The sequence below is a fragment of the Cricetulus griseus genome, chromosome 3, assembly GCF_003668045.3.
Source record: "Cricetulus griseus strain 17A/GY chromosome 3, alternate assembly CriGri-PICRH-1.0, whole genome shotgun sequence".
Lineage (NCBI taxonomy): Eukaryota > Metazoa > Chordata > Mammalia > Rodentia > Cricetidae > Cricetulus > Cricetulus griseus.
The window spans coordinates 155,071,571-155,098,737 of NC_048596.1; the positions used below are offsets into that span (position 1 = coordinate 155,071,571).

At 43.9% G+C, this 27,167-nt stretch overlaps 1 long non-coding RNA gene across 1 annotated transcript; it reads right to left on the reverse strand.

Moving 5' to 3' along the window:
- Positions 1–3,917: 3,917 nt before the first annotated feature.
- On the reverse strand, positions 3,918–26,464 carry LOC118238585. Its single transcript, XR_004769242.1, has 5 exons — positions 26,425–26,464; positions 12,853–12,914; positions 10,129–10,189; positions 9,082–9,155; positions 3,918–6,316 (listed from the first exon to the last, which is right to left on the reverse strand). It is a non-coding gene; the product is annotated as an uncharacterized LOC118238585 (long non-coding RNA).
- Positions 26,465–27,167: the final 703 nt, after the last annotated feature.

Here is a 27,167-nt window from a genome sequence, read left to right on the forward strand (position 1 = left end):
CAGCATTAGGAAGGAGGCTGCAGGACATGCACAGCTATTCTTGGACACACCTTGCCTCAGAAAACGAAGAAAGTGCATGTCAGAATCTGAAGAGTGAGCAGCTACAATTAATAAAAGATTACCATGTGGTTGAGGAGATGGCTCAGTGGTTAAGAGCACTGGCTGTTCTTCCAGAGGACCCAGGTTCAATTCTCAGCACCCAAGTGGCAGCTGAAAACCATCTATGACTCCAGTGCTAGGGGATTTGATGCCCTCTTTTGGCCTCCACAGGCACCAAGCATGCAAATGGTATGTAGACATGCATGCAGACAAAACACTCATATACATAAATATTTTTTAAATTGACAAAGAATAGAAAAATAACATCCTGAAATTATCAAGGAAATGGATGGTTATTATCTGTAAAATATAGCCTTTAAAACCTCCTTCTTGGGCCAGAAAGATGGCTCTGTGAGAGTAAAAGCACTTGTTGTCTAGTATGGCTACCTTAGTTCAATCCCAGAAACTCACACAGTGGAAGAGCAGAAGAAATTCCCACAAGTTGTCCTCTGACCTCCGCATGGGCACCATGACACCAGTGCAATTACCCACACAAAATAAATCTAATTTAATTAAAATAACAGTCACATTTTTGCCAGAAAATAAATCATGAATTGAAGCACATCTCTCTGTGTCTAAGGGGAAAAATACTTAGATTCCAGAAAGGAAGAGATGCTGAGGAAAATTTGGTCTTGTGACCTCAGCCCCTTAGGATCCAAAGGGACCGTGTTTACCTGACATTCCCCCGTTGTCCATGGACAAGACTATTAAACTTCTTTTGAATCTTCTGACTTCATTGGCTTAGATATACTGTTGTAGGCTGAACAGAAGGTGCAACTCTCACTTTTCCAAAGACTCCCTCCTTTACATGATACCCAAACATCCTTTGCAATGGAGGGACCTAGAAGATCTACTAAACAAACTCCTCACTCTAGAGAAGTAGGCATCCAGAGAGCTCAGGGGGACATGACCATGATTGACAGATTGTTGAGTCCTTAAGACTGCATTCTACTTCAGTACCATGAAGACTAGAACACACACACACACACACACACACACACACACACACACACACACACACACACACTCCAACGGTCCATGTCTGTGTATGGGATCATCTAGAAAGGACCACACTAACCAGCACTAAATAGCCTGCAGGAGGACCTTATAACACCCAACTCCATTTCTTCACTGTAACTAAAAAGACATAGTGGTGCACTTCTAATCTCAGTACTGAGCTTCAGTGCAGCCTGGGTTATATAGCAGACATTCACATACACACATAAAAATTAAAAATCTTCTTTAGCCATTTTTCCTTATTAAACTAACAAAAATCCTCCCCTAGACTTATTTCTCTCCTTTTCTCTATAACTACTTAAAATTCTTCCCCACACCCAGGTCCACAGCCCCTCCTTTCTCTCAGTACTTCACACACAGATTGGTATAAATGTTCTGCTCTCCCGGCCTCATCCCACATCCATACAAGCCCAAGCCCTCAGCTAGGCTCAAGGGAAATGAACTGCCAACGTCAACAGGTCCACATAATTCTCATGAAGCTCCAGAACACCAGGGACAGGGAGGGACAACAGGATTCAGAGATCCCTTACAAAGGGGTGAGATGATAATCAGCAAGAGGCTTACATTAACCACAGAAGTTTCCAGAAAACAACCAGACATGGTGTAGAGATAGCCTGGAAAAATAAATTCAAACTTCCAGCTGTGTAAGGAGCCCAACTCCCCCACCTCACTTGATTGCTTACACACACACACACACACACACACACACACACACACACCCCACACACATCACACACACATACACACAGGGAGAGAATTCCCACACAAACCCCAGGGAAATTGGTTATCACTTCCAGTGGAGAAAGTAGTGAGAATAAAAGAGAACGTACTCGAAAGAAAAATGAACCTTAAAGTAGTTGTAGACAATAAGAGCAGGAAGCGATCATTATTTATTTTATTTTTATAATTAGAAAACAATCTTTTCCCAAAGGCTGGGGAGGAATGAAGGTAAGAAAACACAATTTTCTTCTTTTCTTTTCATTTTTTGCTTTGTACAATATGTCATTACTATTTATAATGTGCTTTCAGATAATCAGTCACTGGAATGACAGAACCCACAAAAAAAAAAGTGTGTTTTAAGGGGGAACCATATTTGGAAAAAGATTATTTCTATTAAGACTTAGAAATGCAGTCCTGATTCTGACCACATGCTTCTTGGTGGAAACTGGATGCCTTCTAACAGCCATCAGGACAATGTCAGTGGGCCTGGGGAAAGCTGGCTGGAGATACCTCCTTTTCTCTCCCAGCAACTTGGACTAGGTTCTGGATTAATTGGCAAGGGTGAAAATGAGAATCAAAAAATAATATTTCAGGCCATCTTATATGCTCAAAAGAGACAGTGGGTGTGTCCAGACTGGTGTGGCCTTGAGGACTTTCACCCCAGGTGTAGCAGCAGGGCCTCCCCTCTGCCAGGAGGCCGTCTGTGGGCGATGTCAGGCTGCACAAGGTTTCTGTAGAGAAACTCACAGTGTGATTGTCTGTGTCATATGCCATGAATTTAAGGCTTGGAATCTCTCACTTGAACTTTTTTACACCATCCCTCGTGCATGCCAAAAAAAGAACAGCTGCCAGAAAGCAGACATGTTCCTGTCTCTAAAAATAAAATGCTGGCAAGGCTTCATGCCCCCTGTGCCAAGACCAGGCCCTACCCAGGATAAACAATAGATGACCAAGCTGAAGGGAGGCAAATACTGGCCTATAGTAGGCCTGTGTCTGGCAGGAAGTGCTCAGGCCAGAGCATTTGGACCCGGAGACTAGGGGGCCAGGACAGCTGCTAGCTGCAACCCTGGGCCAGGTGTGGCCAAGAGGGAAGGCCTCCAATTACACTAGAGACTTTGCCTCAGTGGAGGTCACAGAACCCCCACCAAAGCCTGTCCTCAAAGCCATGGGATGCAGAGTGTAGGCCTGCCTGGCTGTTGTGGGGCAGAGGAAGGTCCCAGAAGGAGAAAATTCCATAAGTATCTTCCTGCTTTTGCCACTCACCTGTCAATGTGTCCTAGGCCCAGCTGAGAGCCCTTGTCTGTGAGATGCAGGCCCATCAAACCACCTTAACCCAGAATACTATACTAGCAGCTAACTTTCCCATTTTAATTTCTCTCAATTTTTCAAATGCTCCCATAGTGCATGTTAAGTGCCCAAGCCTTGTCATTTGGGTTCAAGTCTTCTCTATACCAGTCACTGGATTTTTGCTTGTTTGGGGGCTTGGGAGAGCTACGCAGGCTTGTTTGCTAAATTTAGCAAACACTCACAGGCATAATCATTCCATAAACATGCTTCAGAAGGACAGTGCAGAGCTGATGCACATGACGGATGTCACTCACCCTAGTGTCACATAAACAAAACTGAATGGAACCATTCTCCAACAGAATTGGAGTGGCGCCTGTTCACACTATAAATATTTATGAAGTCATAGTTCTTAGACTCTATTTTCCAGGTAAGTAGCCTTTGATGACAAAGTTAAGCAGAGATTTCCCTGAAATTATGGACTAGTCACCATTGTTTAGTGGTGGGTATTTCAGAGAATGCAAGAGAGGGAAAGGGGGAACGAGCCTCCATTCCACAAGGCGTCTACATGTGGGAATCTCATTTATGTTAGTCATAGTTCTCATTCAAAGCATGACAGCCTTTGCTGGAGTGAGGGACACCCAGAAGGAAGGCAGTCCAGTTGGTTCTACTCAGGAAAAGGTGATGAAGAGAGCCTAGTAGGCCCTTGTCAACCAATTTCAGGCCCCTCCCTCGGCCCTGCTGGAAAGACTTTTTCTCCTTCCACACTCTTACTTAGCCTGTCTTTTAGTAACAGAAAAAAAAAAAAAAAATGTACATCTCACTCCATTACTATGCTCATCTGAAAGGAATCCTCAGAATGTGTGGATGTCCGCCTGGGTGTCTGAGTGCTATGCACAGCCAACCTTGTGAGGTAGTTAGGAATGGCACCCAGAGCCCCTCATCATCCACAAGCCTTCCAGCTCTCTGCTCCCCTCCTCCACCCAAGGCACTCTAGCAATCCTGAGACCTTGCACTCCCAAGCCATTGTCCCCACCACAAGCATGCTGATTTCCTTGTCACTTTAAAGCCTACATGCTGTTCATCTTCTAAAGGCACCAGTGCCCTTGGCCCAGTGTGATAAGCCTGGGTCTTCCTGGGGCAAAGGGTGGCATTTTGCCTAGGATGAGTTCTTTAAACCTCAGGGTAGCACTGGCCCCATCACGTGTGTCGGGCCCTCAGGGAAAAGTTGACGATCATTTGGCTCTAGCCTGAGAAGCCTTACAAAGTGAGTCATAGGCTGCCTTGACCACCCTATGTGGGGAGGCCAGGGCTGCCATGTATGGACTTTGCTCCGTGCCACCCACCTCTCCAAGTCACTCCCAGCTCTTTGCCAGGACAGCCTGAGTCATAAAACTCAGCGCATTCCTTAGGCGTTGGATCGTCTTTCCTTGTTATTACTTCGCCTTTGTTTTACGCAGCACCTGGTTTCATTTTAAAATCCCAAATAGAATCACCCTGCCAGGGTGGGGGTGGGAAGAGAAAGCAAAGAAAACAAGGGAGGGAGGGAAACCTAGGCTGGTGGTGGGGCCGGAGGAAAGCTCCGCTTATTGGGTAGTCCAGCCGAGGGACAGGACGCCACAAATTAATTCCTTTTAGCTGCCTGAAAGTACCTGGCGGCCAGGTCTCCTCCCACTCCTTCCTTTCGCTAGGCCACAGTACTGTCTGTACTTTCCTCACAGGTCATGTGACCCTTCCCAAACCCCTCCGTTTTCCACTCAATAAACTGACTAATCTTTAATAAACCCCAAGGAACTTTCCACACTCAGCGCACTATGATTCCTTAAATCCGCCTGTCTCCTTTATCTTGTACGATAAACCCAAACTCATTGTGTGAGGCAGTTTTTTTCCATAAGCTAAATTTTTTTTCTGTTGTTTTTCCTGTGGGGGTAGGGGCAGTCAGGGACAGGCGCATAAGGCAGACACTCAATGTGGCTGGTCACACGAAGTTTCTGTGGCCAGGTTATTTCTGTAAATTCGTCTGTAAAGCTGTTGACATTGATTTTTAGAATCGAAACAGAATTCTAACAAACTCTGGCTGGCATGTGGCAAAAACCGAACACTGGGGCACTGCAAAGCCTTGCCGGGGATAAGTGTATTCCTAGGAGTGACGACGCAGTCACTCGAGCATTGTCCTCGGGTGTCTGCCTGGGCGCCTACCCAGAGGTCCCCTCGCTCTGCATGTGCAGGGCAGACTGGGGAGGCTCCTGAGCGGCCCCGGGCAGCATTTTCAATGCACGGTTCTGGCAAGTTTAATGGAAACCACACGAAGGGTTCCCGGGAAGCAGACCAGATGGCTCCCAGCGAATGTGTTTAGCCCAACCTGGGGCTAAAGGAAAACAGAAATGATGATTATGATGGCTGGGTCGTGTGGGGCGCGGATAGGGGTTAGGGTGAGACTGTTTTCTGTGCAAGAGGAGTCATGGGTTGGGGGACAGGTTGGAGCAGGAGCGCAGAAGCGCGGGGTGACAGGGGAGGGGGTGCCAGCCCGTGGGGTGGGGTGGCCTTGCTCCTCCCGCGCCGTGCTGCCGGGCCACTGCAGGGCAGCGTGGGGACCTCACAGGGCAGCCTCAGCGGGAGAGGGAGGCGCAGGCCCGTGGGCGGAGCCGAAGGCGGAGAGGGCAGCCCAGCCAGATTTTCTTGGGGGGGCGCGGGCGGGGGAACCTGGCCGTGGAGGGCTTTCTGTTCTGAGTGGTGCCTCCGGAAACAGAAAAGTCTTTCTGAGACGGAAGAGGCTAGGCGGGGTGGCTCTGGGGCCCGCCATGGTGGCGGTCACACCATCATTTATGAGGTTCTTGCAGCAGAATGGGAGTCTTGGCACTTACTTTGAAGGAACATTTGATCATGGTTATGACAACCCCCTCCCCTTCAGCACACCACACACACACACCACACACACACGCACTCGCACACGCACACGCACACGCACACGGAAAAAGAACAAGGGATGAAACCCAGGTTAGTTTCTAGCACACCCAACCAAGGTCTCCTCCGACCTTCTGTCTTAATGGGTTAATGAAGGAACTAGGGCCCCAAATCTGTGGCTTCATTCTTCAAGTCAGTCGAATACTGAGACTTTGCGGTATTCGGGGTATTGATCAGCCTCTGAGTCCTCCGAGGAGATAGGCTTGCTTTCATAATCCCATTGTCCCTGAAGCTGGATGGGGGGAAAAAATGGTCCGATTGTCAACACTCGCTCGTCCGCAAAGGTCACTGTTCCCACAAAATTGAGAATTAAATTGTCTCTTTCAAACCAGACATCATTCACGAGCAGGGCCTGGCATCGCTTCTGCATTTTCTTCCATCTTTTAAAAATACCCTTTCTGTTTTGTATATTGTGCCTCAGTCAGGAAGGACAGATAAATAAGCAAGACAATTTAGAAAGGCAAGAACTCTTAGGATCACTAACGACCTACAATCTCTCTTTCCTACCCACCTTTCCCACCTCCTGTCATTTCCTTAGTCAGTCAGTCCTGGGTGTGAATTTTCTGCTTCTCAGCCCTACATCGTGAACTTCTTCAAGTCAAGGCCCAAGATTATAAATAATTAGAGGACTAAAGACGCTAGTCACCAAGCAAATGTTTTTAAGGGGAAGATTATTGGTGACCTGGCAGCTCAGGCTTTTTCCCTCAAAACACCAGTACCTGTTTAAGAATATTTTAAATTTGGAGGCTGGAGGGATGGCTTAGCGGTTAAGAGCATTGGCTCTTCTTCCAGAGGACCCTGGTTCTATTCCCAGCATCCATATAATGGCTCACTTCCAGGAGACTGGGGTTACCTTCTAGCCTTTGAGGGCATCAGGCACACACACATAGTATACAGACATACATGCAAGCGAAACACCCATACATATAATAAATAGCAAAATAATTACAACTTTATTTTAAAATTGAAATATTTTGCTTCACTTATTTTTAGTCAGGATTCTAGGCTCTACATTTCTCAGATAACTCTTCCATATTTATTGCTCATGACAGAGGGAAAGAGAGGAGGAGGGAGAGAGAGAGAGCCTTTGGACTGTTAGTACATCACAAAAAAATGTATGAAAATGTGTTTAGGGGAGGGGTCGGGAAAATACCTGACGGAGGAGGACATGTGACCCTCAGCACAGCTGTGACACTGATTAGCAATGGAATTGCCTGGCCTCAGAGCAACTCCATGCAGCAAGAGGGAATTATTTAATAGTAGTTAATCATTCCCTCAGACAACTCCCAGGAGGAGGCTGAGAGCAACACACTTTCAAGAAATCATCTTCCCTTCCCAGAAGAGAGCCCCAGACCTCCAGAGAAGCAGGTCCTTAACAGAGTGCACAATGAACTTTCAACAGACCCCTCACAGCTTCTGGGCCCCCCTTGTGTCTCACCCCACAGCCCCAAGAATCTCCCCCCACAGCCCCACAGTGCTGTCTACCAGAACTTACACATTCCCTGGATCTACAGGACAAGCTTAATCCTTGCAGGCTACCATGAAAACACGCTCAACTGTGGCACCCAAGGTGAACTGTCCATCTTGTCCTGTTAGCTAAATTTGCCAGGTTCCCTTGGTTCCTCCAGACCAGCCTTTTCAAAATGACATGTGTGTAAAATTTGTATTCTTGTGACAGTCTTAGATGATACTTAACATTTAAAAAATTTAAGTAGTCAAGTTATTCTTTCTCCCTAACACACATAGCTAGCATCCCAAACCCATGACATCACAAATATTGTTACTTAGCACAGAAGTGAGTTGTTTAAATTCAACTTAAAGAAAGGGCATTATAAAAAAAATTGTGGGATAGCTAAAATTATTGTTTTATTTCATAATAAATGAAGTCAGTAGGGCTCATAGAGAAAACTATTTTTCTTCGCTTTTTAACCTATTCTTCAGGAATCCCTGCCAGAGAATTATGTGTATGAGTATGAGCATGTGTACATGTGTGTCATGTGTGAGAGTATGTGTTTGTGTTTTATTTGTGTGTGTGTGTGTGTGTGTGTGTGTGTGTGTGTGTGTGTGTGTGTTGATGTGTGTATGGATGCCTGTGTGTGTGCCCCAGTATGTGTGTTTGTGTGTGGTATTATGTGCCTGTGTGTACATGTGTGTATGTTTGTGTATATGTGGCATGTATATGTGTTTGTGTGTGTGTATGTGTGTGTGCATGCCTGTGCGTGGCATGTGTATGTATGTGTTCATGTGTACGCTCACATGTGTGCCTCTATGTGTGCATGTGCTTGTGGCCATCAGAAAACAACTTCCATTCCTGATCCTCAGATGCCGTCTACCTTGTTTCTTGAGACAAGTTCTCTCATTGACCTGCTGTCTGCCTAGTAGGCTATACTGGCCAGTGAGCCTCAGGGCTCCATCCACCTGCCTCTGCTTCCTCAGCACAATGAATTTCAAGCCCATGGCACTACACCCAGCTTTTATGGGAATTCTGGGGATTAAAGGAAGGTTGCTGTGTTTCCAAGACAGACACTTGACGGCTGAGCTGCCATCACCCTGGCCAACCTCTTCTGCCAGAATTCTAAGGCATAAAAAGACCTCATTTTAACATCCGGTTTAAAAGCCCTGGGATATTAGAAGGCCATATCAAGGAGAGCAGGGACAACAGACACCGGGGTGAAAATGGCCGGACTGGGGCACTGAGCAACCAGGGTGGGTCCCCAGCAAGGTAGGACAACCTGAGAACCTGGAGGCAGAGCCCTCCAGCCCTCATCCCCTGAGATGGGAATCCCCATCCCCAAAGCCTCTCTGAAGGCTGTTTCCTGAACCAGACAGGTCTGCACAGGCAGTGTTTGGAGGCCTCTCTTATCAGAGCAGCCCATCTTTCAGCAGAGTCTAAAGGAAGGCTATTTTTATAGGACCTAAGCACCCCACACCCCCACTCATGCATTCAGACACACCCAGGGGCAGGGACCCATGAGAATGACAAGGTAAAGTTCTTACTTGTTTCAGAAGTTTTTTCCCTCTAGACCTGTAATTCATGAGGAGCTCAAGGCCTGGCTTTGGGGGTTTCACACCTAGAGTGAAGACACGTTCTTCAGGCAGAGCAAAGTCTACTATGAATAAGGAAGGAAACTTAATGGAGTTTTTTTTTTCCCTACCGAGGGTGAACCCACAGTCTTGCACAAGCTAGGTAAATCACTTAGCTACACCCTCAATATTCTTTTTGCTGCTTTCTTTCTAGTTTGGTATTCTTTTGAGGCAGGGTTTCATGTAGCTTTAGTTGGCCCTGAGCTCCTGTCTTGATCCTCCTGCCTCAGTCTCCTAAGTGCTAGGGTTACAGGCATTAGCCATCATACCATGCCCAGCTCTCCTTCCTCCTCCCTCCCCTCTCTCTTCCCTGACTTCCTCCCCCCACTCCTCCCTGATTCAGCCACAGCATGTGGCTGGCCTGGACTTATTACATGAGACCTGGCTAGTCTTGAGCTCACAGGGATGGGCCTGCTTCTGCCTCCTGAGTGCTGAGATTAAAGGTGAGCACCACACTCGGGCTTTTTACTTTTCATTTTGAGACAGCATCTCACTAAGCTTCCAAACCACACCTCAAATTGCAATCCTCTTGCCTCAGCCTCCAGAGAAGCTAGGATTACAGGCTATGCTACAAGGCTTGGCTTGTGATTTGCTGACATCCTGAAGCGCTTTTTAAATCAGAAGTCCCAGGCCCTCACTTGTAGTCTCCCCAACCACAGCAGCAACTCCCCACAGTGCTTATTATTCTCAGAGCAGCTGGAGGTCAAATGCGTCTGAGGGATACCCACCCCCCATCATATCTGGCCCTACTTTCATCCATGTTAGGTCTCATAAAGTGACGTAGCAAGGTAGATGTCAGTAGGGTGGGGGCAGAAGTGTGAGGCCTCTTAAATGGCCTCTGACCCTGGAAGTCATGAAAATAGTAGAAAAGATAGCAGTCAAAACAAAGACTACAAGTAGATAGGACTGACAGCATATTGGATGCAGGGCGAGACCCCTGGGGGTTGTGGGGGCACTTACGAAAAGTTCTGTGACATGGAAGTGTTGGACAAGGAGATTCAGAACCCCAAATCTGATGTGCCTGGAGAACAGAGAGTTGGGAATTAATACCAACCAAGGCAGATGTGGGGGTACATGGCCGAGATCCCAGAACTGGGAAGGCTGAGACAGGGAGATACTGAGATTGAAAGCCAGACTGGGCTATATAGCAAGACTAAGTCTCCAAACCCAAACCAAAACAAACTGAGCCCAGAATGGCTGAGAAGATGGCCTTGTGGGTGAAGAGCTCTGAGCTCAGCCCTATGGCTATAAAACCCAATGTAAACCCAATGTAAAACTGCAAAACCAAAAACCAGGGAGGTGCTGGCTAACCATGGCACTGGGGATGGGACAAAGTGAGGGTTGGGGCAGTGAACAGACAGGCCACCCTAGGGCTCACTACCCAGTCAGTCTGGCCAATCAGTGAGCTCCAAGTCTGGTGAGCAACAATAAAGTGGAGAACAGTAGAGAAAGATGGCCAATGTCAATCTCCAGCCTCCACATACACACATGTGTACCTGTACATTCACATATACCATACACACATGCATGCAACAACAACCCCATTTTCACAATAATAAACAACTAACAAAACTCCTTTATCAGCTGTTTTCCCACCCTTATTCAAATGGCATTTGGATAATACTATCAAAATCCACTCTCATCAGTAAAACGAAAAGACAAACTGGCTGAAGAACTTACAAATGAGGCTGAGCAAAAAAGTCCAGTCCTAGTATGTAAACAGTTTATAAAAAAATTACTAAAACAAACAACAAAAACAACTATCCCCCAACAGAAACATGGGGGAAAGAAATACAGCCATGTTCCATTATTCATGGATTCCACATTGAGAATTCACCTGCTTGCTAAAGTCTCTGTGTAATCATGAGGTCAAGGCAGCACTTTTGAGGTCATCGAGGAGCACGTCCAGAGTGGAAAAATGGAATCCCCTGCCATGTGTGCTCATGCCGAGGTCAAGCATGGCCAGGAAGCCTTGGCGGTGTTCTCTTAAGTAATTAAGTGTCCTTTTGTGGTCCTTTAGAACTCCATGTTCTGCCTTTTTGCGTTTCTTTGTTAGGGATTTTGCTATTTAAAATGGTCCTGACCATCATGCTGAAGTACAGTGTAGGATCCAAAGCAAAGGAAGGCTGTGGCGTGCCTCTCAGGGAAAAGAACCCCAGTAATTAACCTCCACCGTAGCGGTACTGGTTCAAGTTCAGTGCTAATAAGTTGACTTATATTAAAGAGTCTTTGAACAGAAACATACATATAAAAATTGGTGATGACTTTTTAATTTTTAAGTCTTTTATAATAAAGATAATTTTAAAATATACATAAAACAAAGTTTATATGTTGATAATTGACAAGACAAAACATTGTGACTAGAGGTTTACAGAACCCAAACTTTACATCTCCCATGGGAGCAACTGTTTGCTGTTCATTAATGTCGTGCTCAGTTCAGCTTTAGAAAATGTGACTTCGGCAGATAATGAGAACCAACTATTGCTAATAAAAACACTCATGAAACTAATAAACATGAGGAAAGAATCTTAATCTATCCAAGAAAATTCAACTATCTTCATCTATCAAATTGGGAAACATTAAGGTTATAATTATGTTCATTAACCTTTTGAAGGAAAAATCCACTCTCACTGTGCATCCAGGTTGACCTTGAACTTGTGGCCCTCCTGATGTGGTTTTTCTTGAATACTGGGATCACAGCATGTGCCCATAGGCATGGATTAAAGTAGGAGTGAGAATATAGGAAGGTGCTGAGGCTAATACGGGGAGGCAATTTAGCTGTGAATAAAACCAACTTACATCCCAACCCAAGGATTTTACTTCTGGAAATGCACTAAGATGAATTTACCATTGCATAAATGTGTTTATGATAACTAATAGTTATCATAACACTGTTTATAATAATTATAAATACAAAAACTCATAAATGTCTAGCAAATAAAAACAACAAGGAAAAAGAAAAAAGGAGAAAAAGGAAAAATGCTCAATGCTTGCGGATACGGGACATTTTTAAATTGCACTATGCACAGGGCTGAATGGGTCAAGTGATAACAAATGGCTATACTTGTTAACAAAGAAAGGTGTTCATAAAAAATATTGATAAATAAGAGCAGATTACAGAGGACAAGATCCAGTGCGACCTGGTCAACTTACTGGATACACTTGTATTTGCAGACATACGATGTATATACAAGCATATTGATTTTTGTAACAAGTGTAATTAAAATGTATTGTCTCGGAAGAAGAGAAAAACACTTCCCATGTTTTTGTTCTTTTGAAATGCTGTGACTTGAACCCAGGCCCTTCTTGGGTGCCAAGCAATTGCTTTGCCACTGAGCTACACCAAAATCTTGTTTTTCACTGTTTCTATTTCTAGTCTCTTCATTGTTTGGGGGTTGACAGTCAGAGACTTACAAACTTACTGTGATTTTTGCCACACACGGAAAAGAGACAATGTGGGAGAATATGGTAACAGCTTCAGCCCAGTAAGTTGTTTGGTTACCTTGGTTACCTGTGTATCCCCTACTAGGAAGTTACACACATAATACCCAGGAACAACTGTTTGACAAATTAATATTTGTTTTTAAAACTCCTCCCCTTCAAGGTTTCTCTCTTATGACAAATATGTAGTATTCAATCCCTTCTACACACTACTAAAAGTCCTCAGGAAGGGTCAGAACGTACCACTTTGTGCTTGACATTGAGCTGAGTGCCCGGAGAGTGTCTTGCTATATCAGGGAGTCCTCCTGCATGCAGATGAAGAGGGACATCAAGGTGAAATCACTTAGACTCCTAAGTTACACAACAACTCTCATACTACACAAGCAGTCATTGTTTCCCGTTAGCCCTTGACCCACAGAATAGTTAGAGGGAAAACTGTGGCTGGCATTTAAACTCATAGTAAACCTTTAGGAGCTTTGGGGAGGGACACGCATTTCCACATCTGGAACATTGTTCTTTGATCACAGTGCTCTTAGAATCTGAGAAAATTGCCCTTTCCGCCGACCGACCCAGGAACTAGGTGAGTGAGCCTCTGCCCTTACCCAACTCCAGCCCAAAACTTCACTCACCTCTACCACCCACCTCCCCTCCCCCTCCCCACCCCCAGCGCCTGCCAGCCTGGGGTAGACACACCCAGGCAGGGAGGAACTCCCTGCTCCCTGAATAATCTAGTAGCACCCCACTCTTCTATCCCTTTCCAGGGACTGACCCAGGAACGAGGGGAGTGAGCCTCTGCCCTTACCCAACCCCCACCCAAACCATCACTCACCCCGACCACCCCGACCACCCCGGGGCTGCGCCCACCTGCTTGGGGTAGACACGCACAGACAAGGAGGAGCTCCCTGAATCTGGAAACACCCCACTCTTCCATTTCTTTCCGCCAACCGATCCACAACGAGTGAGGAGACTACCAGGAGAGGCAAGACCATCCAGAGTTGTGGACATTGAATTCCTGGCCCCCACACACCACTGGGTCACAAGAGGAGATAGAGAGACCCCACCTGCACCCACTAAAAGAAGATATGGGAAGAAGACAGAATAAGATTTCACTCAACAACAGAAAGACCAATATGACACCACCAGAATCTAGGGACTCCACTCCAGCAAGATCTGAAAAGCCCAACACAGAGCATGAAGATGAGATGGACCTCAAAAATTATCTCATCAAGATGATAGAGACCTTTAAAGAGGAAACAAGAAAACCCCTAAAACAAATAGAAGAAAAAGCAAACAAAAAATTATACGAAATGGAGGAAAAGACAAACCAAAAAATTCAAGAAATAAACAAATCTCTTAAAGAATCTAAAGAAACCCAAGAAAAAACATCCAAACAAGTGAAGGAAGTTCTTGAAACAGTTCAAAGCATGAAAGCTGAAATAGACACAATAAAGAAAACACAGAATGAGGCAATGCTGGAAATGGAAAGGCTGGATAAACAATCAGGAACTAAAGATGTGAGTATAATCAATAGAATTCAAGAGATGGAAGAGAGAATTTCAGCTATTGAAGACTCGCTAGAGGATATACATTCATCAACCAAAGAAAACCTCAAGTCCAATAAATCCCTAACACAAAATATCCAGGAAATATGGGACACCGTAAAAAGACCAAACCTAAGAATAATAGGTGTAGAAGAAGGTGAAGAAACACTGCTCAAAGGTACAGAAAACATATTCAACAAAATCATAGAAGAAAACTTCCCCAACCTACGGAAGGATATGCCTATGAAAGTACAAGAAGCTTACAGGACACCAAACAGACTAGACCACAAAAAGAAGTCCCCCCGACACATAATAATCAAAACACCAAATCTACAGAATAAAGAGAAAATATTAAGAGCAGCAAAGGAAAAAGGCCAAGTAACATATAAAGGCAAACCAATCAGAATCACACCCGACTTCTCAATGGAAACTCTGAAAGCCAGAAGGTCTTGGATAGATACCCTACAAGCACTAAGGGAAGCATGGATGTCAACCCAGACTACTGTACCCAGCAAAACTTTCAATCACTATAGATGGAGAAAACAAGATATTCCATGACAAAAACAGATTTAAACAATACATATCCACAAATCCAGCACTACAGAAGGTTCTGGAAGGAAAACTCCAACCCAAAGAACATAACTACACTCACAAAAACACTGGCAATAGATAATCTAATTTTACCAAACACAAAAAGAAATCCACACGCAATGACGCCATCAGCAATAAATTCAAAACAAAGAAGAACCAATGAACAATGGACATTAATATCCCTAAATGTCAATGGTCTTAACTTACCCATAAAAAAATATAGGCTAACAGAATGGATATGAAGACAGAATTCATCCTTCTGCTGTTTACAAGAAACACACCTCAATTTCAAAGACAGGCGATACCTCAGAGTAAAAGGATGGGAAAAAATTTTCCAATCAAATGGGCTCAAGAAACAAGCTGGTGTAGCAATCCTAATATCTAACAAATTAGACTTTAAACTAAAAGCAATCAAAAGAGATGAAGAAGGGCATTTCATACTCATCACAGGAAAAGTCCATCAAGATGAAGTCTCAATCCTGAACATCTATGCCCCAAAAATGAAAGCACCCACATTTGTAAAAGAAACATTGCTAAAGCTCAAACCACACATAAAATCACACACACTTATAGTAGGAGACTTCAACATTACACCACTAGACAGGACCACCAGACAGAAACTTAACAAAGAAACAAAGGATCTGACAGAAGTTATGACCCAACTGGGTTTAACAGATATCTATAGAACATTCCATCCAAACACAAAAGAATATACCTTCTTCTCAGCGCCACATGGAACCTTCTCAAAAATTGACCACATAGTTGGCAGCAAAGCAAACCTCCACAGTTACAAAAGAATTGAAATAACCCCCTGTATCTTATCAGACCACCATGCATTAAAGCTAGAATTCAACAGCAATATGAATTGCAGAAAACCTACATTCGCATGGAAAATGAATAACACCCAATTGCACCATTCCTGGGTTGAGGAAGAAATAAAAAAAGAAATTAAAGACTTCCTAGAATTTAATGAGAATGTAGACACAACATACCCAAACTTATGGGACACTCTGAAAGCAGTGCTAAGAGGGAAGTTCATAGCACTAAGTGCCCACATGAAGAAACTGGAGGAAAGTCACATTAGAGAATTGACAGAACAACTGAAAGCTTTAGAGCAAAAAGAAGCAAACACACCAAGGAGGAGTAGACACCAGGAAATAATCAACCTGAGAGCCGAAATCAACAAAGTAGAAACTAGGAAAACAGTACAAAGAATCAATGAAACAAAGAGTTGGTTCTTTGAGAAGATCAATAAGATAGACAAACCTCTAGCCAAACTAACCAAAAGGCAGAGAGAGAGAGCATGCTAATTAACAAAATCAGAAATGAAAAGGGGAATATAACAACGGACACTGAGGAAATCCAGAGAATCTTCAGGTCAGACTTGGAAAACCTGTATTCCACAAAATTGGAAAATCTAAAGGAAATGGACAGCTTTCTGGATAAATATCACTTACCAAAATTAAATCAAGATCAGATAAACAGTTTAAATCGACCTATAACCCCTAATGAAATAGAAGCAGTCATCAAAAGCCTCCCAACCAAAAAAAGCCCAGGGCCAGATGGCTTCACTGCAGAATTCTACCAGAAATTCAAACAAGAGCTGATACCAGTACTCCTCAAACTGTTCCGCACAATAGAAGCAGATGGGATATTGCCAAACTCTTTCTATGAGGCTACAATCACTTTGATACCCAAGCCACACAAAGATATGACTAAGAAAGAGAACTACAGACCGATATCCCTCATGAACATCGATGCTAAAATACTCAATAAAATATTGGCGAACCAAATCCAAGAACATATCAGAAAAATCATCCACCATGATCAAGTAGGCTTCATCCCAGGGATGCAAGGATGGTTCAACATATGAAAATCCATCAATGTAATCCACCATATAAACAAACTGAAAAAGAAAAACCACATGATCATCTCACTAGACGCTGAAAAAGCCTTTGACAAAATCCAACATCCCTTCATGATAAAGATCTTAGAGAGAACAGGAATAACAGGAACATATCTAAACATGATAAACGCGATATACACCAAACCAATAGCCAACATCAAACTAAATGGAGAGAAACTCAAAGCTTTTCCTCTAAAATCAGGAACAAGACAAGGCTGTCCACTCTCTCCATACCTCTTCAATATTGTACTTGAAGTTCTGGCTATAGCAATAAGACAAGAAAAGGGGATCAAAGGGATACAAATTGGAAAGGATGAAGTCAAACTATTTGCAGACGACATGATAGTCTACATTAGTGACCTGAAAAACTCTACCAGAGAACTCCTACGGCTGATAAACACCTTCAGCAAGGTAGCAGGATACAAAATTAACTCAAAAAAATCAGTAGCCCTACTATATACAGATGATAAATCCAATGAGAAAGAAATCAGGGAAACATCACCTTTCACAATATCCACAAGCAACATAAAATATCTTGGGGTAACACTAACCAAAAAAGTGAAAGACCTGTACAATAAGAACTTTGAGACTTTAAAGAAAGAAATTAAAGAAGATACCAGAAAATGGAAAGATCTCCCATGCTCTTGGATAGGTAGAATTAACATAGTAAAAATGGCAATCCTACCAAAAGCAATCTACAGATTCAATGCAATCCCCATCAAAATCCCAACACAGTTTTTCACAGGCATTGAAAGAACAATACTCAACTTTATATGGAAAAATAAAAAACCCAGGATAGCCAAAACAACTCTTTTCAATAAAGGATCTTCCGGAGGCATCACCATCCTGGATTTCAAGCTCTACTATAGAGCCATAGTTCTGAAAACAGCTTGGTATTGGCACAAAAATAGATAGATAGACCAATGGAATCGAATTGAAAACCCTGATATTGACCCACGCACATACGAATACCTTATTTTTGACAAAGGTGCTAAATCTATACAATGGAAAAAAGATAGCATCTTCAACAAATGGTGCTGGTACAATTGGATTCGGACATGCAGAAAATTGCAGATAGATCCATACCTGTCACCATGCACAAAACTTAAGTGCAAATGGATCAAAGATCTCAGCATAAATCCAGCCACACTGAATCTTCTAGAAGAGAAAGTGGGAATTACCCTTGAACAAATTGGCACAGGAGACCGCTTCCTGAACATTACGCCAGTAGCACAGACATTGAGGTCTGCAATTAATAAATGGGACCTCCTGAAACTGAGAAGCTTCTGCAAGGCAAAGGAAACATTCAGTAGGACAAAACGACCACCCACAGAATGGAAAAGATCTTCACCAACCCCACATCTGACAGAGGACTGATTTCCAAAATATATAAGGAGCTCAAGAAACTAGCCACCAAAACACCAAACAATGAAATTAAAAAGTGGGGTGCAGAACTAAATAGAGAATTCTCAACAGAGGAATCTGAAATGGCTGAAAGACACTTAAGAAAGTGCTCAAAATCCTTGGCCATCAGAGAAATGCAACTCAAAACAACTCTGAGATACCACCTCACACCTGTCAGAATGGCTAAAATCAAAAATACCAATGACAATCTATGCTGGATAGGATGTGAAGAAAAAGGAACACTCCTCCATTGCTGGTGGGAGTGCGAACTCATAAGACCACTCTGGAAATCAGTATGGCGGTTGCTCAGAAAAGTGGGAATCAGTCTACCTCAAGATCCAGCCATTCCTCTCTTGGGTATATACCCAAATAGTTCATGTTCATACAACAAGGATATATGTTCAACCATGTTCATAGCAGCATTGTTTGTAATAGCCAGAACCTGGAAGCAACCTAGATGCCCCTCAACTGAAGAATGGATTGAGAAAATGTGGTACATTTATACAATGGAGTACTACTCAGCAGAAAAAAGCAATGGAATCTTGAAATTCGCAGGCAAATGGATGGAACTAGAAGAAACCATCCTGAGTGAGGTAACCCAGTCACAAAAAGACAAACATGGTATGTACTCACTCATATATGAATTTTAGACATAGAGCAAAGGATTACTAGCCTATAATCCTCTTCACCAAAGAAACTAGGAAACATGAAGGACTCTAAGGGATAAATGGTCCCCAGGACTGGAAGTGGCATGAACTCCTGAACTAATTGGGAGCATGAGGGTAGGGGGGAGGGAGCTGCTACAATAAGAGCAAGAGAAGAGGAGTGGAGGAGAGAAAATGAAGGGGCAGAAATATTGAGTTGGGGGAAGAATAGAGGAGAGAGAGCAGGATGAGAGATACCATATCAGAGGGAGCCACTATAGGTCCGAGAAGAGATCTGGAACTAGGGAGATCTCCAGAGACCTACAAGGATGACACGATCTGACAATCCAGGCAATGGTGGAGAGGATAACCTAAAAGCCCTTCCCTAAAATGAGATTGATGACTTCTCTTTATGCCATCCTAGAGCCCTCATCCAGTGGCTGATGGAAGCAGAGACAGACATCCACAGATATACACTGAGCTGAAATCGGGAATTTAGTTGAAGAGAGGGAGGAATGAAGAGCGAAGGGGTCTGTACCAGGTTGGAGAAACCCACAGGAACAATTGGCCTGAACAAGGGAGAGCACATCGACCCCAGATGCTGTTGGGGAGGCCAGTGCAAGACTGATCCAGACCCCTGAACATGGATGTCAATAAGGAGGCCTCTGCACTCCAGGGAGCATCTGGTGGTGGAATAGTATTTTTCCCTGGTACAAGAAGGGACTTTGAGGGCCCATCCCATGTGAAGGGTTATACTCTGGCCCTGGACACATGGGGAAGGGCCCAGGACCAGCACAGGAAGATTTGGTGAACTTTGCAGAGCCCCGGTTGAGGGCCCTCCCCTCCCTGGGGAGTGGTGGGTGGATGGGATGGGGGGTAGGCTGGGGGTGGGGGAGTAGGGATGGGAGGGGAGGGAAGGGAGAAGGGACTTACATGTGAAACAAGCTTGTTCCCTAACTAGAACAAATAAATAAATAAATAAATAAATAAATAAATAAATAAATAAATAAAAGAATCTGAGGAAACTGAGGCTGTGAGAAATCTTGAGGCTGCACTTTCTCTAAACCTGAGATGTTCAGGTGCAGCGTAGAGCTCCCACTCTCTACTCTGACCCACTTTTCACCATCATTTGAGCGGGCTTCAGCAAGCTTGCTGAATTACACAACCACCACTGTAATCTGTGTGTCTTTTTCGTCAGACTTTGTAGAGGAAAACATTGAGAGCTCGTCTTCAGAAGTATGCCTAGCTAGTCTTTTTTCCTTGCAAGTTCGCATTTGACAAAACAGTGCAGCTTGACCTCTGCTTTTTCATTAAGGATGTTCTATTACCCTTACTTATCTGCCTCCCCACTTCCTAGGTGTAGAGCTAGAACTAAGTGAGAAGGTTTAGTTGATGAGACTATCTCCATAACTGCTAACTAATTGCACCTTCAGAAACTGGGCCCTTAACAATTGTGCTAATGCCGAGCATGCCACACTCTTGGTTTTAACTGCGGACTGTCAAGATAGCAAGTGTAGGCTGGTAAGTCCCTTCCGTGGCCGTGTCAGAGACACTCTAGTGTGGAAGGGTTCTTTTGAGTCATCTATCCTAATCATTTAGATTATCTGCTGGTGTCTGTCATGGCAGAACTGCCAGTGATTTTTGTGATTCTGTTTTCACTCAGTAGGCTGGCCATCCATCTCCTATTTGACTTCTTTGAAACTTTAAGTTCCTTCAAATGAAGGCTCAGGAACACAAATGATGGGAGATGATGACACAGTGCTGTCTGTCATTTTTGAGTACTGTGTATAGTGTATGCACTCAGAGGAGGGGAATTTCATGAGCACCCTGGAAGGATCCAAGATGGCTGTCACTGTCTGAAGATTGTTTTCTGAAGACCAGGGCTTTCATTGGGTTTTTCAAAGTGTCTCAAACGCACTAGGCGTCACTGTTTTAGACAGTTGTTAGCCATTGGGACAGATGGCAGATTTCTAAGAATTGAGCATTCAATAGTCTGTGTATGAGATACACGTTATTCTATGACTGGTAAAGTTTGGGGGCACAGTAGTAGTTTTATGGTCATACAGGAAAGCATTCCGACCTCTGGAAGACTCGTGCATGCATGTATGCATGTAAAAAATGCTTTAATTTACCCCTAATAGCCCAGCAAAGAGTATATTCAGGCAGGTGAGATGGTTCAGCTGGCCAAGGCACTTTCTGATTAGCCTGAAGTCTGAGTTGCATCCCAAGACCCATATAACAGAAGGAGAGAATAAACTCCTGAAAGGTCTCCTCTGACAGTGACATATGCACCATGGAACATGCTCTTCCCAATAAATAAAATGTAATGAAAAATAAAGTATATTTTAGAAATTATGATAAAGAATGGAGTAAACAGTTATAAAGTCCATGAAAGAATTCTGGAATTAGTTGTCATATTCTTTTAACTTTCAACTTGTGAGTAAAATATTCATTTATCTGCCTTAACAATTACAAGTAAGCTATTGCCAAATTTTAAAGAAAGATCACATCAGGAGAATTTAGGAAAGCCATGCATGAACATTCCCCAAACATGTTTGAGCTGTAATTAAAGACAGATCCAAGAACGATGCTTCATCTTTTCCTGTCTTCAGCCACATAGCTCCAGCCCCTGTGGGGAACAGACCTCTGGTCTACCCAAGTAACTGCTGTGTCTGCAAGAGAATGCCAGCCTTACACTCACAGGCAAAATCAACTGCAGCAACCCCAGCCTGAGTCATGCTTCAACAGGGAAGTGCATGTGGTCACAGATGGCATCTGTGACCTTCTTAACAACAGGCTTGCCTGCCAAGGTTCCCCGAGTCCAGGCTCTGCAGGGAATTTGGAAACTGTAGCCTTACACTAGAATATTTTCCGGCAAACACATTTAACTATTTATTTGTCAGTTTCCTAATTTAAACTGGGGAAATGGAATCAGCTAAAGAGAATTCCCAGCACCTGGAACGTACCCTGTTGGGGCCTACTGGCAAAGGTCTGCCAGAACTGTCATCATCATCATCATGGCGGGACCTCAAGTCTGGGCCAAGAGCATATCACTTAAAGAAGAAAGGTTAGTTTGGCTTGGGGTTCCAGAGGGAGACTCCATAGTGGCCAGGGAAGTATGGCATGCAGGTGTGAAGTTGGCTGGTTACATTTTTCACACATGCATAGGAAACAGAGACATCAAATAGGACATGAGATGAGTTTGTCAAGACTTTGGGGTTTTTTTTTGGTTTTTTGAGACAGATTTTCTCTGTATAGACCCAGCTGTCCTGAAACTCAATCTGTAGACCAGGCTGGCCTTGAACTTAGAGCTCTCTTGTGGACTATTACTTTAACTATGTAAAGATGTGTTACATTTATTCATGTAACTATATGAAGGTACGTTACATTTGTTTACTCTGCATTTGTTTAATAAGGATGTGTTGCTGAACCTGCCTACAGTACCTGATTGATCTAACAAAAAGCTGAGTGGCTAATAGTTAGGCAGTAGAGGTATAGGTGGGGCTGGTAGACAGAGAAAATAAGTATAAGGGGAAATCTAAGCTTAAGAGAGTAAGGGAGGGGAGAACGATAGAAAAAAGAGGGAGACACCTGGGGCCAGCTAGACAGACAAGGAGTAGACACACAGAATGAAAGAAAGCTAAAAAGCCCCAAGACAAAATGTAGATGAAGAGAAGAGGTTAAATGAAATTATAAGAGCTACAGGGACAAGCACAGATAAGGCTAAACATTCATAACTAATAATAAGTCTATGTGTCATGATTTGGGGCTGGTGGTCCGAGGAAGCCTGTTACAAAGATCTGTCTGCCTCTGCCTCCAAGTGCCCACCATAATGTCCTGGCCCAACCCAGAAGGCATCTGTCAATCCAATCAAATCAACAATCAAGATCAACTATCACAGGGGGTGTCTGTTTTCTTCTGAACTCTGTGCAAGACACTGAAGACTCAAACAAGACAGGTTGTTGTATCCAGGAAGCTTATGGTTTAAACAAATAGACAGATAAACACATACAGAGAAAGCAGAACTTGGCTAAGTGTGTTCCTGAAACAACAGTGAGTAAACGATCTAGGCAAAAACTGGCTTGGTGTTTGCACATTTTTAAGTGAAGATAATATAGCTGGAAGAGAGTGACTAAAATGAAGAGGAAATATGAGTTGACACAAGAATCACATCCACACACAGCCTTGCAGGCTTTGGTAAGGAAGCAGGACTTAACCCAAGTCTGACAGGAAACAAAAGCAATACCATCTTCTTCATGCATTAGTATGCCCCTGTGTGGAAACTAGACGGGGTTAGCCAGACTGACAAGACATTCTTGTTAGCTCTTGCTGCTTTCCAGGGCTATTTTCAGTAGGCAGAATGTGTCATAAAGTAATTACAATGGGATTCAAGGAGGAGAAGACAACGAAGGATGCTGCAAATGAGTGCACATTGTTGAAATTGTGTGGCATATCACATATCTCTCCCCCCCTAAACATTCTTTTTTATTTTTAAATTCTCTGGGTATAGATGTTTTGTCTGCATATGTGTGTAACACTTGCATACCAAGTGTCCAGGGAGACTAGAATTGGACTTTGGATCTCCTGGGACTGGAGTTGCAGACAGTTGTGAGCCACCATATAGGTGCTAGGACTCAAATGGAGGTGTTCTAGAAGACCAGCTAGTCCTCTTATCTGAGCCACCTCTCCCATCTGTTATTTGATTCGTGTTGATATTCTCCTAGAATTCTCATCCTTATAAAAGATTGTGTACTATAAGAGTAGTTCCAGGTATCTGATTCAGAGACTTGGGATTGTGTTCAGTGAGGAGCTAGCCCAAGGATGTCTGATCTACACTATAACATGAAATCCTCTCGGTGCGAATTACATCTCCTGAAGCAGCAAGAGTGAGAGAAACTAGTCTTCTTTGGATATATGTCCTGCCACAGAGTTGTCTGGGTCAGACAGAGAGCCGAACAGAAGCTGTTTGATAAGACATAGCATAGAATAATCCATATAGCAAAGACTAAGCTGAAAGTTGATTGGTCGGTTGTTTACTGGAAGCTTGACCTTTATTGGCTACTGCTCTGTCCACTGATCTGAAAGCTGTGAAGCATAGGATGCCATCTGCTCTGTCCAGAGATTCTAGTTCAACAACTGTTACTGAATCCAGTACTTGTGAAGAAAACTACTATTAATGTAAAAGGCAAGCCATGTCACTGTAGACAGAGTAAACAGGACTGAACTCACTGACAGGATGTAATGAAAGAGTTTGAAAACCTTTTTCCTTTTTCCTGTGATGATCATGAACCATATTTAAGAACAGTCCATTTTGGGGGCTGGCAAGATGTTTCAGTTGACAAAGTGCCTGCTGGGTAAGCACAAGCTTAAAGTTTAGCTCCCATAATCCACACAAAAGCTGGGGGGCATGGGGGGGCTGGAGAGATGGCTCAGTGGATAAGGGCACTGACCGCCCTTCAGAGGAGCTGGGTTCAATCCCCAGCACCCTCATGTAGTTCACAACCATCAGTAACTCCAGCCCCATGTCCTCTTCTACCCTCAGCAGGCACTGCGTAGACATGGTACACAGATACACATACGTGCAAAAATTCAGACCTGTGAAATGTATATGAAATCTAAAAAAAAAAAAAAATCAGTTTGGCATAGTAGTGTATGCCTGTGATCTTATCACTGAGGTGGAGACAGGAATAGCCAGCCAGTCTCGCTGAATCAGTGAGCTGGTTCAGTGGGGGACCCTGTCTCAAAAATAAGGTACGGAGTGACTGAAAAGAGTACCTGACATTATTAGCCTCTAGACTCCATATGGACATGCACACATGTGTACATTCACCTGCATATATGTACACACACACACACACACACACACACACACACACACACTCCATCTAGACACAGACATTACCCCCTCCACACACACACACCACACAAAAAGCAGCTCATCTGGGCTGGTGCTGTGGCTCAACTGGTAGAGTGCTTGCCTAGTTAGCATGCACAGATTTCTGGGTTGGATCCCCGACACCACATGACTTGGTATAAAGGTGCATGCCTATAACCCCAGCACTCATGAGGCAGAAACAAGAGGATTTTGGTTACATAGTTTGAGGTCAACTTGGCCAACCTAAGACCAAGAAAAGGAGATGGGAGAGAGACAGGAAACAAAAGTGGCACACTGTGTATCGGTCAATTATTGCTGCTCAGGTTACCTCCTCTTGGACCTCCACCTACCCACCTGTGGACCTGCACAGCAACCTTCAGACCACAGCTTGCCACTGGTTTAACCAGCGTTCTCGAGGACACCAACAGCCATGTGAATGGAATGGAACCCTGCTGTGCTACTCAGGTTGGAGGCACTGCCAACTTGCCTTGCTATAAACCAGCGTTTCTCAACCCTCCTAGCCCTTTGACCCTTCAGTACAGTGCTTCATGTGGTGGTGACCCCCAACCGTAAAATTGTTTTTGTTGCTACTTCATAACCGTGATTTTGCTACTTTTATGAATCATAATGTATTGTCTGATATGCAGGATATCTGATATGCGACCCCTGTGAAAGGGTCATTCAAACCCCAAAGGGGTCGTGACCCACATGTTGAGAACCACTGCTATAGATGACGTGAGCAGAGTGCTTACCTCACCATGTGAGTTTGGACCTGTCTTTAAGTAGTGTGCTTCAACTGTTTTGCTCTTCAAAGCAAAGGGAATAAAGTCTTGCCTGATTAACCACAATGGAAATGGTTACATTTCCTGTCATCATGCATCAGCAAGCCATGGAGGAACACTGAAACTCCATCTCAAACTCTTCTCATGAAATCAAGTTTTATTAGGAAAACAGCATAACAACGGAACCACCCAATGAGAACATTGGAAACCTTTATCTCCATCAGTTGTCAAATACCCACAAGGCTGCTGAGTAACTCTCTCCACCACCCAGCTCGCCCCATTAGTGCCTTACAACTTTAATTAGCTCACCAAATGGGCAGAATACCAGAATACGGTATGGTGTGCTTCAAACTTCTCTTGTGATTGTTTTATCAGTCTTACTAATGAATGCTCCGGAGACTTGACTCTGAGAGATGGCCTTTGTGTTGGATAATCTCTGTTTCCTCCACAACACTTGGTGTCACACTAAGTGTCAGGATGGGCAGCTGCCCCCTTCTCCAGCGTGAGGTTGTGGGTGGGATGTAGCTGACCTCCCCTTCCCCCTGAGAATCCATGTCTGAGCTCATTGATCTCACATTGTATGTGAGGAAGGAAAGCCATTCTCAGGCTGAAGGGAGAGGACTCCAGGGTGCCAAGGGCACCCAAGAGGAAGAAAGTCTGCAACCTTGAAACACCCCATAAGCAGGCTAACCCACAGAACAACATTTTGCCCTTTATATGAAGAAAGGCATTCTTTGGTTGTGTAAAGAAAAAAAGAAAGAAACTTGAATTGGGGATTTAATGTCTTATTATAGCATCTAGTTAACATCAATTGACTAAGACAGAGTATGTGTGGGGGGACTAGCAAACAGTGATAGATAGCAGATGACCCCAGCCTTGATGTCTGATCTGAGGTCAGCATGCCCAGCACAGCTCAGAGTATTAACATTTTACTAACGAAGGTCAGGCTCTGCTTGAAGGAACATTCTAGGGCTAACATGGAGGATGGGGAGACAGTTTAGAGTAACTGTCACTTTTCCAAGCACTATATCTTGAGTGGAACATGGTTACTTCCTTGAGAGAGGGAGCTTACCTTTTTAGACAAGTGGAAGCCATATGGGCCACAATCAAGAACCTGAGAGTAAAAGAGAAAAATGCAAGAAGATGGGAGAATGGGATTTTCCTGCCATTATATTCCAGCAGAGCTTGACATAAAAGCATGGATTCTAGCCACAGATGAGAACACCTTTGTGGGAGTCCATATGCCCAGAGGGAATTTCCACCACTTCACTGAAGTGAGAGACTCAACAGCAGATGCATTGAAAGGCCAGAAAGTAGGCTGGAGAGATGGCTCAGTAGTTAAGAGCACTGGCTGCTCTTCCAGAGGACCCACATGGCACCTCACAATGATCTGTAATTCCAATTCCAGGAGACCACACACCCATGGAAAAACACCAATCCACATCAAATAAAAATAATTAATTTTTTTAAAAATTGCAATAAAAAAGGCCGGAAAGCTCCATTTCACTTGCACCATGTCACAGCCAAGGCAGCAGAGCTCAGAGCCAAGAGAGATCTCAGTCTGGGTTCTTCCTCATGGGGAAGTAGATGGCAGTGAGTGAACCTCTGGCTCCTCCTACCACGCCAGATACCACCCAAGAGCTCTTTGTTTCCTAGCTTTACCCAGAATCCTGGAGTGATTAGAGTGTTAGGTGCTGAGGGGGATCAGGGCCAAGGAGCAGAGGCAAGAAGAGCTCAAGCCAGTCAGAGCCCAGAGCTCAGTAAGAATCATGTCCTGCTTCCCACTCCAGGCCACTCACCCAGCTCACATGTACC